At 44.6% G+C, this 19660-nt stretch overlaps 1 long non-coding RNA gene across 2 annotated transcripts in view; it reads left to right on the plus strand.

Moving 5' to 3' along the window:
• Positions 1-16225: 16225 nt before the first annotated feature.
• Positions 16226-19660, plus strand: part of LOC127191004 (uncharacterized) — a 104797-nt gene continuing 101362 nt past the window's right edge. For both annotated transcript variants that reach the window (XR_007830811.1, XR_007830810.1), the window contains exons 1-2: positions 16226-16302; positions 18203-18297. This is a non-coding gene — a long non-coding RNA (uncharacterized LOC127191004). The remainder of the gene's footprint in view (positions 16303-18202; positions 18298-19660) is intronic.

The raw sequence follows: 19660 nt of genomic DNA on the forward strand, positions 1-19660 counted from the left end.
AGCTGGATGCTGTAATTACAGAGGACATCTGGGCTAAAGTCTAGTCGCTCTGACCTCACACTGAGTGTCCTGTGGTCCCGACACTGGCTGTGGGCGCTTCTGTAGGAGGCTGGAGGAGAAGGATGCTAGGCAGAGGATCCTGTCCTCCGATTTCATGAAGCTCCAAAAGACTTGATTTCAGAGCAGAAACAGAAAAGAACTTTGTGTGTGCTCACGGGTTTAATTGCGAAGTTTATGGCATATTCCCACCCCCTTTGACATCCTGGGAAGGACAAGAGGAAGCAGGGAATGGACTTTGTTCAATCTTGATTAGATATGGAGAAGAGTGTTTGCCTCTCACAGTCAGGCTCGTGCCCTTGACTGTTTGTGCCACAATTGTCCTGGCAGGAAAGTCTCTCCTGCTCCCTGCCTGACCCTTCTGAACTCAGTCTTTTCTACTAATCCAGTCTAACCAGGCATTTTCTGTATGCTTCTCTTTCTTGCCTTAAATTTCTGTCATTTTAACAGAGAGAGAGAGAGAGAGAGAGAGAGAGAGAGAGAGAGAGAGAGAGAGAGAACACAGAAGCAGAGAGAGAACCCATTAGCAGGTTCCATTTCAATGGAAAAAAAAATCAGAGACATATTGACTACATTTTTCTTTCTATGTTTTGCCACTGCTGCCCCCTCCTCCTCCACATTTTCCTCTTTTCAGACAGGATTTCAATTAGCCCAGGCTGATCTGCAACTTGTCTTATGGCCATTGCTAGCCTTGAATTCCTGATCCCCCTGCCTTGACCTCTTGAGTGCTGGGATTGCAGACATGAACCAGGGGAACCAACTACAGTCATCTGAGATGAGGAAAACTCAACTTAGAACATCCATAAGGTTGGGCTGTAAGCAAGCCTGTAGGGCATTTTCTTAATTAGTGATTGACAGGAGGAGGTGTCAATCCTTAGGCTGTTGGCCCTGGGTTGTATAAGAAAACAGACTGAGCAAGCAAGTAAGCAACACTCTTCCATGGCCTCTGCATCAGCTCCTACCTCCAGGTTCCTGCCCTGATTGAGTTCCTGTCCTGACTTCTTTGTGATGAAGAGTAATGTGGAACTGTAGTCCAAATAAACCCTTTTCTCAAGTTTCTTTCGGTCACGGTGTTTCGTCACAGCAACAGTAACCCTAATTAGGACACAGTGTATCAAAGGAATGCACCTAAGATCCTCTCCGATTGAGTCCTGACAATGTTGTCCTCCATGTCTGGCTAGATTTCTAGCAATGTGCCTAAAACTGGCTCCCTGGAGGAATACTCTCAAGCTGTGGTTCAAACAGAATGTAACAGGGAGGTAGCAAGAAGTTTGGCAAAACTTTGAAAGTCAAAGTGCGATGTGTGAGCTTGCATCTATGGGACTCCATACAATAGACTGAGCCACACAGGTGAAGATTCGCTTGTTTCTGATTGCTTTTAAGGTGCACACTGTTCTTTCCAATTGAGTTGTATGTGTTCGGGGAGCAGTAGAAATCCCACCTAGCATTGACTGTGTTTCTTCTCTACACCTGTTCCAGGATATAGGAAGTTATCAAAAACCATATCAGTTGTTAGCTTTGAATGTCCTACTAAGGAAGAGGTACTGGCCTTTAGAAAAAGGCTTTGTGAAAAACATTACAAAAGCAGAGAGATATGGGTTTTCATTTTAATATAGAGTCTGAGATTGCTTATACAAAATGGCTAGTTCTCTTGATTTTCCCCTTTACTCCACTAGGAGGCAGCATCATGCCTGTTGCACTCAAGGATAGGGGTCCTTTAAATAAATACTTAATACACACGTAAGTAAGTATATGTCCCTACAGTGTGAACACACACCTTAATCTCTGACCTTAATTGATTGGGAATATGTTGCTGGGGTCTTTTGGCCAAAAGCTCAAGGCAGAAGGTTCTGGAACATACCACTCTAACCTCTAATTATCCCCCAAGGAATTGCTTCATGTGCCAATGAAAACTGAAGCATCCTTGAGAACTGATTTCACAAGCAGCAATCGACGAGTTCAAAGATTGTAAAACTCTACAGTAGAGGGGTGTGCAGAGGGTGGCGTGTTGTGTTTTTCATGGAATTTTATGCAACCTTGGGTCCCTAGGGAGTTTTTGCAAGCAGCTCAGTGTGTGCTGGGCCTCTTGTTGTGGCTTGTTTTTGACTTCAAGATTGCTGCAGCAGTGTGGTTCTTGTGCTCATGTCAATAGCTTAAAGACTCAGGACGACAAAAACACAATGCCCCAGCAAGCTGTCGCAGCATGCTCTAGGCATGCTTTTCTAAAAGGCCCAGATTTTCTACATCTGCTGGTCTCATCTGATTTTTGTCAATTTGCGTATTGTACATTGTCTGGGCATTTTAGGTTGTCCTGGGAAGTATTTGTCCATTCAACAGAACTTCCAAAAGCTTGCTACATCAGAGAAATTCAGGTTATGGGTGAGTCACAAGAGGAACGGCCAAAGCCAAGGACATGGGCAGCCTCCCTCAGAGACACAGCTCCTGCCAAAACAAAGCTTGGCCTTCCAGTGTGCTTTGAGAGGTGACTAGTGTCAAGATGAAGATTAGAAGATTGTGTGTGTGTGTGTGTGTGTGCGTGTGCGCATGTGTGTATGTGTACATGTGTGTGTGTATGAGATAGAGCAAAGACTTAGGAGGGAATCCAGCTCTTTCCTCTGAGCTTTGCTCACTTTATTGCAATATCTGTTCTATTTCAGACACCTGGAGCTGAGCCCATCGTGCCTTAGGAAGTAGGCCTGTATACTGGTATGGGTCATTGTCCTACCATACTGCTTGGTTTGTTGTTCAGTGACAGTTCTGGACAATAAAGTGAGTTATGTGACTTTTGTTCCCAGGGCATAAACAAAGTTCTGCTTACATTATGCCGTGTCTATGAAGTGTATGAAAGTATCCCATATAAGTGATATGCATCTTAATTGAGATCACTTTGCTGTGGTCTGAATCTGTAATGGTGACTATAGGCTCAAGTGCTTCGACACTTGAGCCCCAGTTACATAAAGCTATGGAGCCCTCGGCAGCTGTGGCCTCACCATCAGAAGTCAGTATATCCTTGTGACACTTACAGTCTATCTACTTCTGGTTCCAGCCTGCACTCTTTGCTTCCTGGTGAGCCACCTTACCTTTCTGCTAACGCGGATTGAGCCACACCCACCACTGCACCTTTCTACCACAACTGGCTGTCCCTTTTGAGACTTCTCTTCCTGTGAGCTGTTTCTACTAGGCATTTTTGTCACAGCCACAGGGAAAAATAACTAGTACATGCGTCATTTCACAAAGATGCATGCAATCATCTGAATCTTTGGAAGAACTATGCCAGTAGGGCTTGCTCCACACACTGTTGCCAGAAACTTTAAGTTTATAAATAACAGAGCATCTATAAAGCAAACTAAAGTAATGTGAAAGAAAACACCATTGTGGTTATATATACTGAAGCCAACAAGGGCCACGATTGTGCTGGACTGCGCTTTAACCACTGGTTCTCAAAAAAGTGAAGAATAGTTTGACTGTTCTGGGGGCAGGTAACTGCCCTCTGATTGGACTAGATTGCAGATACAACTGGGTGTTTCTTTTCTTTTTTATTAATTAATTTATTTATGCACTTTACATCCCAGTCATGGCCCCCTCCTCCCTCTCCTCCCAGTCGCACCCTCCCTGCCCCTTTCCCCCTCTCCTAGTTCTCAGAAAAGGGGAGCCCCCTCCTACCCACCCACCCCCAGCTCATCAAGTCACATCAGGACTGAGTTCATCTCCTTTCCGTGTGGCCTGGCAAGGGGTGTCCTGTCAGGGAGAAATGATTGAAAAGCAGGCAACAGAATCCATGTTGGAGACAGCCCATGTTCCCTTTACTAAGAGACCCACATAAAGCCTGAGCTGTCCATCAGCTACACTCATCTAGAGGGCCTAAGTTCAGTCCATACAAAATCGTTGGTTGGTGCTTCAGATCCCACAAGCACCTCTGGGCCCTGGTGAGTTGGCTCTGTTGGTCTTCTTGTGGAGCTCTTGTCACTTCTGGGTCCTTTGATCCCCATCCCCCCAGAGTTTTCTGCTAGACTCCTTGTGCTCTGCCCATTGTTTGACTATGAGTCTCAGCACAGTGGGTGTTTCTTAATAGACCTCTAATCTAATTAGATAGATGTAGTTCTCATTTGTTCAATTATGTATTAAGGATTGTTGAATAATTCCCCCTGGAAAATCAACCAAGAGACTTTGTCTGACTCCAGATTTGGATAGAGACACAAACACCCTTGTGATGCAAAGATCTCAGCACCATACCTTTATTCTTCTGTTCAGAATGATCTGGAAAGCCTCTTCTCCACCAAGCATTATTCTAAATGCAGGGGTATGGTGCAGTGATCTTAAGTTACCAAGTAGGACAGATGTGAGTCTCTCTGTGAGGTGTCACTGCTCTGTGTGAGACCTCAGACAAGGCTTTTCTTGCTTGTGCAGCCTTGCTCCTCTCACGGAAGGTCAGCCACTCACTGCTCATGTTTTGCTCACATTCCAGGACTTTAAGGAACAAGCTGTTCATGCTTCTTTGGCTCCAGTCTCTGTGTTCCGGTGCCATTGGTTACGATACAAACTCAGAGAGTCTATTTTATAGAACTGAATTCAATTCTGTTTTCAAATTGTCTGAGATGCTGATGCTGCCCATCTCTTTTCCATCGGGAAAGCAAGAGGGGTGTGCAGGGACAGCTTGCTAAGGGTCCCTGAGGTAAGACCCAGTCCATTATTTCACCATTTCCTCACAGCACACAGAGATGGGTGGAGGAGAACAGGAAAGGGGAGACTGGTTCTTTCCTGAATGATTGTTTAGACCCCCACGCCCCACCTCAAGAGAACCACGCTCCACCCATTAAGGAAGCAGCTCTCAGAGGCATTCCAGGGACAGCGCCAACTGCTGACATAATGAACGGCCCATACCAGGAAGGACAGGGCCAGTTGCTACCGTAATGGATGGTTCACACACCAGGAAGTGGAATTTGCCAACAACCAGGATGTTCATGATGGGAGGTGGTAATTATCAGAACTCAATGTGGGGGAAAAGGATCTGACCCATCCCAGCATGATGCTTTGTGCAGCATCTGCTCTGGGCTGCTTACATGAATGCCGAGGGACTGTGAGAACACATGAGGGAATGATCAACAAGTTCTTGCTTCCTCCTCCAAGAAACTCTTCGAGGCACCACCAATTCAGGTTCCCACTATAAAACAAGGATCAGGTATTTAGTGAGGCTTCTCTGGTCTGGAAACATTATGCTAGTCAAGAAAGCTGGGCTGTTTTTAGTTATAGGCCAGACAGGAGAGTGACTGTAAAGGATGTCTTCCCAAAGCCTGTCACATGGTCTCCAGTCCTGCTTCTTTGCACGGCTAGTCCTGAGCTTGTCGTCCTGCCCCAAACAGGGATCGGCAGTGTATGATAAAAGATTAATGGCTGCTGAGTCCTACAACACTGAAGTCTGTGACAATGGGAAACCAGCCTGGCCCTTTCAATTTGCCACCCACAGGATGGGGATGGAGCTCTCAAAGGATCACGATGACAATTAAGTTTCATTTACATATGCTGCACATAAAATGCCTCGTGAGGAGTGAGTGCTGGATAAAGGGGAGCTAGCAGTGTGAGCAGCTCAAGGCACAGCACTTCATCGCACTCCTTAGCTGTTTCTGGTTGACAGCAATGGGGTTGAGCTTGGAGAAAGTAGAGCAAACGAGCCGGGTTGTAGATTCCTTCTGAGCCTGTGGTCAGCTTTCAGCTCAACCCTTTTTGTGGGCCTAGTCACATATCCAAAGCAATGTAGGCTTCTTTTCAGTGTAGAGAACAGACATGTACTTTGTAGAGATACCCCAAGGTTTGTGGAAGACCCTGCAGTGACGGTGCCAAGGGACGGACTTCTGGATGAACATCATAAAGAGCTCTAGGACTGTAGACATATTAATTCCCCCCAGCTTTATTAAGCAATAATTGCTTAATAAAGTTTATATGCCTATGATATATGGTGAGATATACATGATTAAATCAAGTCATATGACACATGCACTTGTTACTTCATTGTGGAGAGAACACTCATGTTAGCTTTCTCAAGTATCCTCTACTTTGCCTGATACCTTGTAGCCACCACTCTATTCCTGACTTCCGTGAGTTCAGCATTTTAGATTTTGTGTATGAGTAAGATCATGTGTGACGACTGTCTCCATGCTTGGCTCCTTTCACTCAGCACAGTGACATTTACATTTCAAATCGTAAAGTCTTACTCTTTCCTGCTGAATACTATTACATTGTGCAAACTTATCTCATTTTTCTTACCCACTCATCTGTTAGTGAACACTGACATTACTTCTACATATTAGTTGTTGTGAGTAATGCAGATTTCGCCGGGCTGTTCTTTATCTTAAGTGAGAGGAAGGTAAGAGGAAATGGTGCCTGACGGCTACTAGAGTACATCTTGTGAGAAAAGAACAAATTCTGGAAGCAAATTAGCCTCCTCCAAGAAGGCAGGGAACATAATTGCCAGAAAAGAGTTAATTAGCTTTGTTAAAATATAAACAAATATAAAAGAAAATATTGAAGGGAATGCAGTAGTTTTGACAAATGATTGTACTTAAAAACTACTACCATAATCAAGGTGTTACACATTTTATTACCCCCAAAAGTTTTCTGGTAGTTCATTATTATAGGTAACCTCTCCCTATCTGTTTTCTGCCATTATAGAGTAATTTTTTTCTATTGGAGAAATTATTAGAATGACATCATCTCCTATGGACTCTTCTAAATGGTATTTTTCCCATCCATGTTGTTCCATGTACCCATTGATTGCTTATTTTCATGGCTGAATAATAATAGTCTATTGTCTATTTACAGTTTAAAGGTTTTTTTTTATTTCATTCTGTTTAAAAATTTTTTTATTATATTTCTTTTTTTACATATACATTTATATTATTACACATAAATAAAATAAACTACATACAGCAAGAACAACCACAAAACAGGAATTATATAGATGTTACATTCATAGTGTTTTGGCTATTTGTATTTTGCAACCTTGAAGAAAACATCTTTTTTATCTTGGTGAGTCTAAAATTCTGAATGTAAATCAATATCTATCATATCTCATTTCTATCAACTTAAAACATCTATCTAGACCTAAAAACATCTTTTTTGTTTGTTTTTTGAGACAGAGTCCCTTTGTGTTAGCCTTGGCTGTCCTGGACTCGCTTTGTAGACCAGGCTGGCCTCAAACTCACAGCAATCCGCCTGCCTCTGCCTCCCAAGTACTAGGATTAAAGGTGTGCGTCACCACGCCCGGCTAGACCTAAAAACATCTTAACCCCTAAACAACTAACCTTAATTGTAAGACTATACTATCTGGTCTTCAACCCCATCAGAGATTTAAAAAGGAATAAAACTTAATTACCTGAGTAAACTGAAAGCGCAGGTGAGCAGCTTCCAACATGAAAAAATGACAGAGACAATTTGCTGCCTGAACAGTCACCCAAAAGTCTCTATAGCATTGGAGCGTCATCTTTGGCGTTCTGGCCCAAAATATGTGACAGACATATTTGTGAGTCAGGAATTGAGAACCTGCTTACCCTGTCTTGGCAGAGTTTGGCCATCGAGTCTGCCTGTATCCAAGCTTGCCCATTTTTAGGCAGAATTCTGTGTATGGTAGACATGAGGACATTTTGCTCAGTGGCTTGTTTGTTGCATTTGAAGCTAACTCCATAAGGAGGTTCTTTGATGCTCATCATCTTCTTTGAGGTAGACTGGGTGTTGCCAGGAGTTAACCTCTCTGAGGAGTTAACCTGTTGTCAATCTTTAAAATAATAAAACCATCTTTAAACGCCATAGTCTTTAGGTCTCTGAAGGCTTTTGAAGATCCTATCCAACTATTTTACCTTATATATCTACAGGGTCTTATCTATCTGTTAAACCTAGGATGTATGTTCTTGTGATAAAAATTTTTTTGAGGGAACTTAATGTCTATCCTAGATTGGTCTTGAACTGACTCACATCTATCTTCTTGTTTCAGCCTCCCAGATGCTTGGGTTACACATGTGTGCCACAAACAGTTTCATTTATCTATTAATATGTAGGTTTGTGGGCCTGGAGACATGGCTCAGAGGTTAAGAGCACTCTCTACTCTTTCAAGGGTCCTGAGTTCAATTTCCATCAACCACATGGTGGCTCACAACCATCTGATGCCCTCTTCTGTTGTACAGGTGTAAATGCAAGTAGAACACTGTATACATAATAATAAATAAATAAATCTTTAAAAAAAAAAACTTTGAATGCCTTACTTTAAAAAAAGATGTAGGTTTGAGTTGTTTGTGGATGGTAGTCATGACAAAACTGAATTCATGTGTCATGAGTCTTTATATGGACGTATATTTTGATTTCTCCTGGATAAACCCTTAGGAGAGAAACTGCAAGGTTTAGGTGGTTAGGTGGCTACAAATTCCTTTTCAATAAGTGAATCAAGACTATTTTCTGCAATTACATGTTTACCTTTTCATTTTATTAATGATTCTGCTTGTAGGGAATACATTTTATTTTCATAGTAAATGCTGACTATTCCCAGATGATTGGAATTTGGGTGTATGTTTTCTTCTAAAGGGTCTATAATTTCAACTTTAACTTTTTTTTTTTGTTTTTGTTTTTGTTTTTGTTTTTGAAAGAGGGTCTCTCTGTGTAGCCCTGGCTATCCTGAAACCTGTTATGTAGATCAGGCTGGCCTTGAACTCAGAGATCTGCCTGTCTCTGTCTCCCCAGTGCTGGAATTAGAAGCATGCAGCACACACCCAGTCAGCTTTAATTCTTTGCGGTCTTGAGGAATCAAATGTAGATCCTCACGCAGGCCATGCAAGTGCTCTACCCCTGAGCTGCACCTTGAGCTCTGCCTTGAACTTTCTAAAGTGTTCAGATGCTTCCTTGGAAGGCAGCGACTGTTAACATTCAGTGACTTTTCCTAGGCGATCTTAGAATCTCAACATCTCTATCGACCTCCTGCTGGTAGATGCTAAAGCCGTTGTTGGCTTTAGGGAGGAACAGACAACAAGAGAATGGCGCCTCTTCTTCAGGCCTTTGTTTTCCCAGCTGTGTGTGAGCCAGAAGAAAACAAGATGAGGCAAAAAACTAAAATTGCATCGCGATGCTTTGTCAGACAAACTTCTCCTTGAACGATCTGTTTCACATACGAGGCAACTGAGGCCCACGAAGATTAATCCCCACTGTAGTCACACAGGTGTCATCAGTCCTGGGATGCTAACTTCCTGTGTCATGGTATGGTTTCTCTCTCTTGCAACATATTGCTTTTTTTTCCTCTGTGGGGAATGTTTATTTTTCTAAAACTGAAATATATTAACCATGCGAAATGAGTGCTCTTTCTCCTCAGGCTGCTGTCAAATTATGAACATAAGAACCCAGGGTTCTTTTAGTGCCAGAGGACTTGGATACTACTTACGTCTCCAGGATGTGGGCCATTTTGGCAAAGAACAAAAGCAACTGATTGATCAGTATGTGAAGCGAGATGCTGAGACTGTGCGGTGACATCTTTGGAAGTTGTTAGCTTCAGAGTGAACTCCAGAGTAGCCTGGATAGGTTGTGAGACTCTATGCTTGTATGTGCATGCGTGCGCACACACACACACACACGCACGCACGCACGCACGCACAGATGTACACACACACACAAGCGTACTCAGACATGGAGAACAGTGATTTACACACTGGCACTGGCAGCCATACCACAGGAGAGACAAAGCTGCTGCAAATCAGGTTTCACATATAAACCAGGACGCTACTTTTCAGACTTTTACTCTGGAATAAACTATGAAAAAGAATGGGAAAAAGTAATGTCTTCCCTCAAAAATGTGTTTCCATTTGCTTGCCCCTCAAATGGTTCCATACAGTGCTGTGGGCCCCGAGGACCGTGCAATGCTTTTTAGCTTTCCTGGAACATCTGATTGCTGTAGGTGAAGCGGGGAGAGTGAGTCACAGCTGGCAGGGCTGGGAGGTGTATTAGTCAGGGTTCTCTACAAGAACAGAACTGATAGAATGAGTCTATATTTATTAAAAGAGGATTTATTAGAGTGGCTAACAGGATGTGGTCCAGATCGTCCAACAGTGGCCGTCTGCCAACAGAAAGGGCAAGAGTCAGCTAGCTGCTCAGACCATGAAGCTGATGTCACAGTATACACTGGAATGCCAGTGAAGGAATCCCTCAGCAGCGGGATAGATGAACTTGTGTGAGAGAGGGTAAGCGGGTAGAAACGCAAAAGCTTTCCTTCTTTCATGTTATTTTATGGAGGCTACCACCAGAAGGTGTAGCCCAGATTGAGAATGAGTCTTCTACTAATCAGAATAGTTCCTCATGGATGCGCCCGGATGCCTGGGTTTGAATTGATTGCAGATGTGGTCAAGTTGGCACGCAAGATTAAATATCACAGAAGGAAAGCTAATCTCTCCAGTTGCTTTTCTTTCAACACGTGACTCTCCCGCTCATGCGCAGTTCAGCTGAGTCCTAAGGCCACAATTTTTTCCCCTCATATTCCCTAAACTCACTCCGCTGTGCACAGTTATCAGAGGCATATCCAGCCTGGAATCCACAGTGTGATGAATGGTTTGCTGCGTGACACTGGAAGAGGAGAGGTGACAAAAGGAGCTGAACGGGGGGGGGGGGGCACTGGGGAGTTCCCAAGGCAAATACAAAGGAGCCCCAGCTTGGGATGTTTGGTTTCATAACGCTGGGTTGTTAATGCCTTAATCAGGGTTCCTGTCGCTGTGAGGAAACACGATGACCAAAAGCAGCTTGGGGAGGAAAGGGTTTATTTCACCTACGCTTCTACATCACTGTTCACTATTGAAGGAAGTCAGAGAAGAAACACAAACAGGGCAGGAACCTGGAGGCAGGAGCTGATACAGAGGCCACGGAAGAGTGCCACTTACTTACTGGCTTGCTTCACACAGCCTGCTTAGTTTGCTTTCTTATAGAAACACCAGGCCAGAGGTGGCCCCGCCCACAATGAGCTGGGCCAATCACTAATCAAGAAAATGCCCCACAGGCCTGCCTTTAGGGCAGCACTTTCTCAGTCAAGGATCCCTCCTCTCAGATGACCATAGCTTGCGTCAGGTTGACATAAAATTAGCCGGCACAGTATATAAAAGACGGTCAGTAGAAACTGTATTTTGGGGTCAGTGAAATGATTCAGTGAGCAAAATCACCTGAGATTATTCAGTGAGCAAACGCACCGAGTGTGATCCTGGGACCCGTATGGTGGAGAGAGAATTACTCCCGCAAGTTGTCCTCCAACCTCCACACATATGTCCTGGCACACACAACACACACACACACACACACACACACACACACACACACACACACACACACACACAACACACACACACACCGTAAACCTCACATATATACCACATGCACGTCACACAACCACATACAACACACACACAAACACTCACCACAACGCCCAAATACGTACCACACACACACACACACACCCCACATACACACCACACATATACCACACATACACAGATACACCACATACACACATAGCACACATCACACACACATACACACACAGAGACACAATACACACACACACACACACACACACACACACACCATATTTGAAAAATAAATGCTAGCAGCATTACTATGACATTTCCTTGCAGTGTTGCGAAGCAGCAAGCTCAGCTCTCCATTGCCTGGTGCCCGCGGGGAGAAGCTACCCTTCTCTACAGCAGAAGGTTCTGGGAAGTGAGGATCAGCGACTGGGTGACTGAATATCTTTTCACTTACTGCCTTTTCTGTGAGATTACCAAGTCTGTGACCTTGTGGGTCCCAGAAGCTTCCAGCCTGTTGTGTGTCAGAGGCCTGTGTTGTCTTCTTTATCTGAATATCCCTGGGACCTAGCCGAGGCCTGGCACATAATCAGTGGTTCAGAGCTGCTTGTTGAAGTGAATTAAAATGCATCCATCAGAGCTCCAGGAAGAGGTGACAGGATCTGTGTTGGAAGAAACCCTTTCACTGCTTATAAGGGCAAACACTTAACAGGCTTTGTGGATTCGGTTATTCTGTGGTAACTTGCTTTACACTTAGCTGAAATTCTACTTTTTTGCTATGAATTCAGTGTTGATGATTTGATTTGTCATACACTTGAGGCCATTTGTTTTTGGCCTGACTTGGTTTTTGCTTTGGACCCACAGTGTCAGAAGGATGCGGTGAGTTCTTCACTCCAGAAGTTTTAGGGGTGGCAGGAAGGCTGGAGGGACAAATATCTGCTGGCATTGTCTGTCTGGTGGAGTTGCCAAAGATCCCTTCCTCTGTTACCGTGCTCTCGCATGGATGTCGCTTGAGGTTATCAGTGTATCTGCCATTCCACAGGCTGGAAGAGAGGCCAGTCTTGGTATCCTGCTCACAGAGCAGATTCACCATTATGGTCCTCTCCTCAGGCAGCTGGATGCAAAGCTCTGTGTATCTGGGGCTAATCCACTTTGCACCCTGTTAGCTCATGTCCTCGTGGATAACACTTCCATTCCTTCTCAGAAGTGTTCCAGGCGTGACAATAAATGACAAGACACTCCATTTATTCATTTTATTTTCAGCCTTGATCAATCAATCAGAACTTTATGGAAGCATTGGGTTGTATAGGCAGATAATAATTATTAGGGGGTCACTTACTTTAAAGTCAATGAAGGTTTTATTTTAGCCAAAGCAATGTACTTCATGTGTTTTAAAGGCAAATAGGACTATAAGGCTTACAGTAAATTAAAATATAATCCCTATTTTAAAAAAAATTGTCACCTGGCTTCTAAACAATGTGATAGTTCTTCATTTTAGTATTTTATTTGGTCCACTGACTTCCACTCCAGACCTCCGATCTGGCTGTGTTTTGAGACAACGCCTTTGAAATGGTAATGAAGTTCATGTGAGGTCATGGAAGTGGGACCATCATCTGACAAAACCAGTAGGAAGAGGAAAAGGAGCCAGAGTTTCCCCTGAGCAGTGCTAAGGACAGGTTCCTTAGGACAGGCTCCTTAGCACATGACAAGAACCCTCCCAGACACCAAAGCAGCCACCAGGACCCTGAGCTGGAGTTTCCACCCTCCAGATCTGAGAGATAACAACACTTTCCTTGTGAGGCCACGCTGTGGGATTTTGTTATGGTGCTAATATGACTTTCCATTGTGAAAAGAACTTAGCTTCTTTCTACAACCTACACACACACACACACACACACACACACACACACACACACACACACACTTCAGCTCATCATTTTCTTCTGATTCTAATACTTCTTACCTAGCGACTCCTCCTGACTTGTTTTTTAGTTTGTTCTTAGGGACTTAGGTGTAAAGTGTTTATTTTACAAAATAAAGCCAGGTGTTGGCGCTCATTACAGTTGTCCTAGGGCTCAGCCTGTTGAGGCAGAAAGATCAAGTTGGAGGCCAGCCTGGGTTATGTAATGAGCACTAGGCTACCCTTGAGCTGCAGGGAGGCCTTTTCACAGAGTTCGGTGGCATTCTTCTGGTGCATCTCTGCCCTCACGGCTGCCCTGTCTGCTCCTGCTTTACTCATTCACTGAGAGACGGCCATGGCGCAGCTCTCGTGCCATCTCCTTCCTGCCCTGGAAGGCTTCACAGAGATCACTCCACTTCTTCACCTGTGATGTTTTTAGCTCCTGGACTTGGTTGATGGATGAACTGATCTGTTGGACTTTAGGCTGCATTTCTAATGCCATGACTTTGGGCTAAGGCACAGCATCTTGGTCCAGGATATAGTGTATAGCAGGGTTCCCAGCAGCCCACCCTTTGTGTTCTGTAGTAGCTATAAAAATTCTAAATGCACTTAGGTATCTATCTATCTATCATCTATCTATCTATCTATCTATCTATCTATCTATCTATCTATCTGAATTACATTCCAGTGAGGATGTCAGTTATCTTTTCAAGAGAAAAAGTGAAATGTTCCACACTTTATTAATAACCTTAACTTAGGACAATCAGCAAGGAATAGTTTTATAGAATATTATTTTGCTTGTCCTTTTGTTACATGGATCCAAATAATTTTCTATTGAATGGGTTCAGGAAAAGTTTATTTAGTATATCTGACTTTCCAGATGTTAATCAGTAGATGAAAGTGACAGCTGGCACTTATACTGTGCCTTCTGTACCCTGCATGCTTGTGTAAGCTAACTTTAATTCTGATAATAGTCATAGAGAGCACTCTTGCTATGATTCTCATTTTACAAATGACAGAAAAGATAGTAAGTGACCTGCTTAGTCTAGCTCAATGGGATGATTTTGCTCCTTTTCTTGGCGACTTTTGACAATAGCTAGAGCCAATTTTACTTCTGACCAGTCAAAGTCCTGGGTTATAAAGTATGAGGATGGTGCCAAATGCCCTACAAATCACAGAGCAGCCATCACAAACAATCACCTAGCCCAAACTATCAGCAATGATGCTCCCAGTCAGTGTGAAGAATTCCTCTCTGACAATACTTTTTTATTTTTCTTTCTTTCTTTTTTTTGGGGGGCGGGGGTTTCAAGGCAGGGTTTCTCTCTATAGCCTTGTTTGTCCTGGACTTGCTTAGTAGACCAGGCAGGCATCCAATCACAGCAATCTGCCTGCCTCTCCCTCCCAGAGTGCTCGGACTACAGGCCTGTGCTACCGCACCCAGCTTCTTCTGACAACTCTTATTGGGTCACCCACAAACACCTGATATACGCTGACCTAACCAGGGTAGAGAAGAGGGCTTTGGAAATGGCTATTTTCACTCCTTATTTCCTGTTGGGGTAAACAAGAAGTGTGTAGCCTGGTGTGAGTGGTATGGCAGTACACTGAAGAGAAGGAGCCTTCCCATGAAGCCGGGACTGGGGACAGTAGAAGGAAAGGCACAGAGACCTGTGTCCTTGGGAACATAACTGGGTTTCACTGAACCGTAACTTTCCCGGAATCTAACCTGTCCCTTGACTTGAGGTTACGTAAGACAACACGCCCATGTTACCTAAGGCTGCTGGAGGGGCAGCTGTGGGTTCCGGGCAGCTGGAACTACCATCGCCAACTCGTGTTGCCAATCGCAGGAGGTTTCTTGGAAAATTCAACCATGTCTGGATCACATGATAAGATGGCTTTTCAGAACTTGACTTCACCACTCTGGGTAAACCTTGACTAGGGAGATTAGGAGATTCTGACCTCAGCTTGGCTCTCCCGTTCTGATGAATGCTCACAAGGTGGAGACTGTGATCAGTGAGCTGGTAGTCAGAGGACAATCCCGGCCGCTAGTGAAGAAGAAGGGAGGTGATTTCAGTGCGCTTGGAAACATGGAATATTCCCTGAAAGGATCAGTGCCGGCTCAGGAACCTCACGACCAAGTTCTCAGCACAAAGATCCATTTGCCACAGAGGGACAAAAAGGGAAGGGAATAAGAGACAAAGGCAAGAGACAGAGGATGGGGGGAAGGGGAAGGGAACAAGGGGTGGGGGAAGGGGTTTTTGTCCCGGAGGGGACAAAGGACTGCCTCTGGATAGAGAGGAGACAGACCTGGCCCGCAGGCAAATGGCAGTTTATAAATGTACAAGGGCGAACCCAGTTTAGGATGAGGTGCTTACTTTCAATTGAGCATTTTAACTATGTGAGCCAAAGGGGGCTTTTGACTGCTGGACTTCAGTACTCTGCTAGCTGGACCTTGGTAGCCAGCCACAGGATAAGAAGCAGCCAAATAAAGGAATAGACCTCGGGGGCTAGCTTTGGGAATGTAATGTAACACTTTTGAGTAAGGCAAAGGGAATGGGAAGAAGGGAAAAGCCTACCAGAGCCATGTTTTCAAGCTGGCCAAAGTCCCTTCGTTATGCACATGGGCCAAACACAAACAAGCAAGCTGTTGGCCTCCATGATAAGGCTAACCTGTCTGCAGGATGTAGGAAGTGGAGTGAAGGAAGTGTCCCCCATGCAACTCAGACATTTGAATATTTGGTCCCAAGTTGGTAGTCTTCCCTGGGGAGGCTTTAGGAGGTGTGGACTCCCTGGAGGAAGTGTCCATCACCCCAGTGCCCCCCCACCCAATCCCCCCAGCCCGGGGCAGACTTTGAGGATCCAAAAGCCATGTGATGTTGCCAGTGTACTCTCTCTACTTTCTTGTTTGCAGTTCAGGATGTGAGCTCTCAGCTTCTGCCCCACCTGTCATGGCTGCCTGCTGCCAGGCTTCCCCACCACCACCATGCTAGACTCTTACCTTCTGGAACTGTAAGCCCCAAAAAAGTCCTGCCTTCTGTAAGTTGCCGTGGGTCATGGTGTTTGATCATAGCACTAGAAAAGTAACAAATATACAGAGTTATTTGAAGGGGGTGATCTTGGAAATAGACTGTTCTCACTATGCCATGTGACTGGGGATGTGTTGAGGGAATTGGTGGGGGGGGGGGGGGGGTGAGGGGGTGAGGGGGTGAGGGACATTTAAATTTTGCCCCAGCCTAACTTGTCTTTTAATTAAAGAAAATGGTGGCACCCATACAGCACCCCATGGATCCCAGTGGTGGCCACTTCCATTTTTATTCTAGAAACAACAGTCTTGTTGTTAACCAAATAGCTGTATGAGGTAGAAGGCAGACCCACACCTTCCTGTCATTAGATTCATCTGTGGGAGATGAGGAGTGGAGGATGAGAAACTTTGCCCTAAAGGGTTGAGGATGCCTGAGATAAGCCCGCTGAATGATTCTCTTCACAGCCACGTCACATTAGGGAGTGTCCTGGAGTCTGCACAGACAGGCATTGTTTTATTTTGAAAGTGAATTCTTAGTTTGGATTCTGAACCCTGAAAAATGTAATTATTTCAGCATGAGCTACCAAGAGAAAGCGGTGTTTGGATGATGCATGGGACTTGCCACTGTAATGTGTGGGCTTCCCGTTGTGACCTCAGCGGTTAGCAGTACCCTTCATCCTGGTTTGACCACGAACAGCTGTAAGTCCAGGTTCCATGAGGGCACCGTCTCTCAGACCTCTGTGACATAGGCAAAGAAAACAACAAGCATGAAAGCAGATGGCTGGTCCCAACTATTTCTTTCCCAGCTTCCTGGACAACAGAAAGAAAAAAAGTGAGTTAACTCTGAGACCACCAGGATCCAGGCAGGCTCTGGAACGTACAGGTTAGGTCATGTGTGAGCACAAACATCTCCCGATGTTTCTCTCTTTTAAGTGGTCACAAATCCTCAGGCCCCTCCCCTTGCAGAAATGTCTACCAGGATCACAGAGTTTCCTATTTTTGCCTCTTCTCCTAATTGCTCAAATGAGGTTTGATTCGCTTACTCTTTGCAGTGGCATTCAAGAAGGGCAAGCTTTGCTGACTTCCAGGCTCATCCTTTCTGCTGAGGAGCAGCCACGTGATCTAAGCTTTGCTTGAGGCTCATCCACTTGTGGTTCCCAATCCCTTACTGTGTTGTCACATCAGGCCTTTCCCATCTGAGGCTAGGAGAGATAAAATTATGTTTTAGGAAAAAGATATATATTATTAGGCATAATTTATTCACATTACGTTCTGGTAGTTATCCCCTCACTCTTACTTTCCTGTTCCCACTCTCTCTTCCTCTTTTGCCCTATTTCCCTCCCCTAGACCTCTGATGGGGGGGCGGGGCTTCCAACCCCACTGTCTGGCCACAGCCTATCTGGTCTCATCAGGAGAGCCTGCATCCCCTTCCTCTTCGTGTCTGCAAGACCGTCCTGCCAAGGGGCAGTGATTAAATTGTGGGCACCAGAGTGCATGTCAGAGGTTCAGCTGCAGTGGCCCCTCCCCGCCAGGTGGATAATCAGTTGTCCATTGGCTACATCTGAACAGGAAGGTCTAGGTTCTCTGCATGCAATGTCCTCAGTTGGTGCATCAGTTTGTGCAGGCCCCGCTGTATCCAGATCTGCCGACTTTGATAGTCTTTCTGTGGAGCTCCTGACCCCTCCTGGTCCTTCCATTTCCCCACTCTTCCAGACAACTCTCAGCGCTTTGACCAGAGTCCAGCATAGAGTCCCAGTATCTTTCCCAATCACTCACTGGGTAGTTAGTCTCTCTGAGGATATTTATGTTGGGCTAATATCCACTTATAAGTGAATATATACCATGCATGTCTTTCTGGGTCTGGGTTACCTCACTCAGGATGATCATTTCTAGTTCCATCTATCTGCCTTGCAGGACTCTATATCTGAGGACAATCTCCTGGAATGAACTATTTGGGTTTTAACCAAGTGACTGGGCATCAGAAACAATACATCATTTAAGACTTCAAGGTAAGACATATTAGGGGGTCTTGGCACACATTTAATGGACATTAAAAAAAAATATAGTCTCACTGTATAGCTCTGGCTGACCTGGAACTCATTACATAGGCCAGGTTGGCCTTGAACTCACAGAGGTCCAGAGACCTACCCCATTCTGCCTCTGTTGTGCTGTGATAAAAGATGTGCACCACCACACTCAGCCTCTAACTACTATTTTAAGGGCTGAACTGGAGTCTGAAGAAGAGGTAAAATAATAGAGGTTCATATGTCTAAGATAGGGAAGAGCCTCTCTGAGTGAAATGTCAGTTGTTGCTTCAGTTCTATGCATTCTTCAACATGAAGCACACACGGTGTCACGGTATAAATCCCTTTTTCTTTTTGTGAGGCACACTTGGAATAATGTGAGAAGGGTATGGTGGCACACATTTGTGATCCCAGCATTTAGTAGGTCAAGGTAAGAAGATTCCAGGTTCCTCAGCAGGCTGTCTTAAATAAACAATAGCGAAAAGCGACTAAGATGTAAAATTGGAACTCGGAGAGTCATTATCTTTAAGATTATCTTTGAGAAATGGCAGGCATGTCGGTTTTTGAGATAAGCAGACAGAAATGCTTGTGCTGCAGCATAAACCTATGAGTCTGAAAGCCCCTCTGTCTCTTAGAGAGTAACTCTGAATGGTACCCAGGAAAAGGCATGGTCGTTTAGTCACCTCCCTTTCCTTTGGTTCTTCCCACATCTTCTGGGATTCTTCAAAGAGAGCTGCATTCCATGAGTGTGATTAATAAAGCCAACTGGAAAATCAAAGCAGATGCCCCAAAGCTCTGATGAAAAATATTTACCATAAAGTCTGTTTATATGGGTAGGAGGGCCATCAGCCCTCGTGGCACCAGAGCAGAGCACTCCGTGCAGAGAGGAAGCAGAAACATCACCCAATCGCTTTGTATTCCTTTCCTGGATATTTTAGATTTTTCTTTCTTTCTTTCTTTCTTTCTTTCTTTCTTTCTTTCTTTCTTTCATTGCACAAAACACCAAGGTTACCATTTGGACCATTTTACCAATTAAAAGCAGTCTAAGTGCAGAAAGTAGATGTGCAGGCTTCCCTGAACCTTTATTTGAAGAGCATGAAGTTGATAGAGCCAGAGGCCTGCTAAGAAAAGAGAACGGCTTGGCTGGGACAGCTGCCAGGAATGGCAGAGCATGAGGACGGGACACTAGTCTCTCAGGACGCCCCGAGTAGAGCTGCCTGGCAGCCCCAGAGAATGGAAGAGGAAGTACTATACTCAGACAAACCCAATACTTTAGGAAAAGTGGAAGTGGTATCAGAGTTGTCTGGAGGTCCAGGAAACAAAGGAAGACTGTCTGGCCATTACCAGA

Source organism: Acomys russatus, chromosome 6 (genome assembly GCF_903995435.1).
Source record: "Acomys russatus chromosome 6, mAcoRus1.1, whole genome shotgun sequence".
Taxonomy (NCBI): Eukaryota; Metazoa; Chordata; class Mammalia; order Rodentia; family Muridae; genus Acomys; species Acomys russatus.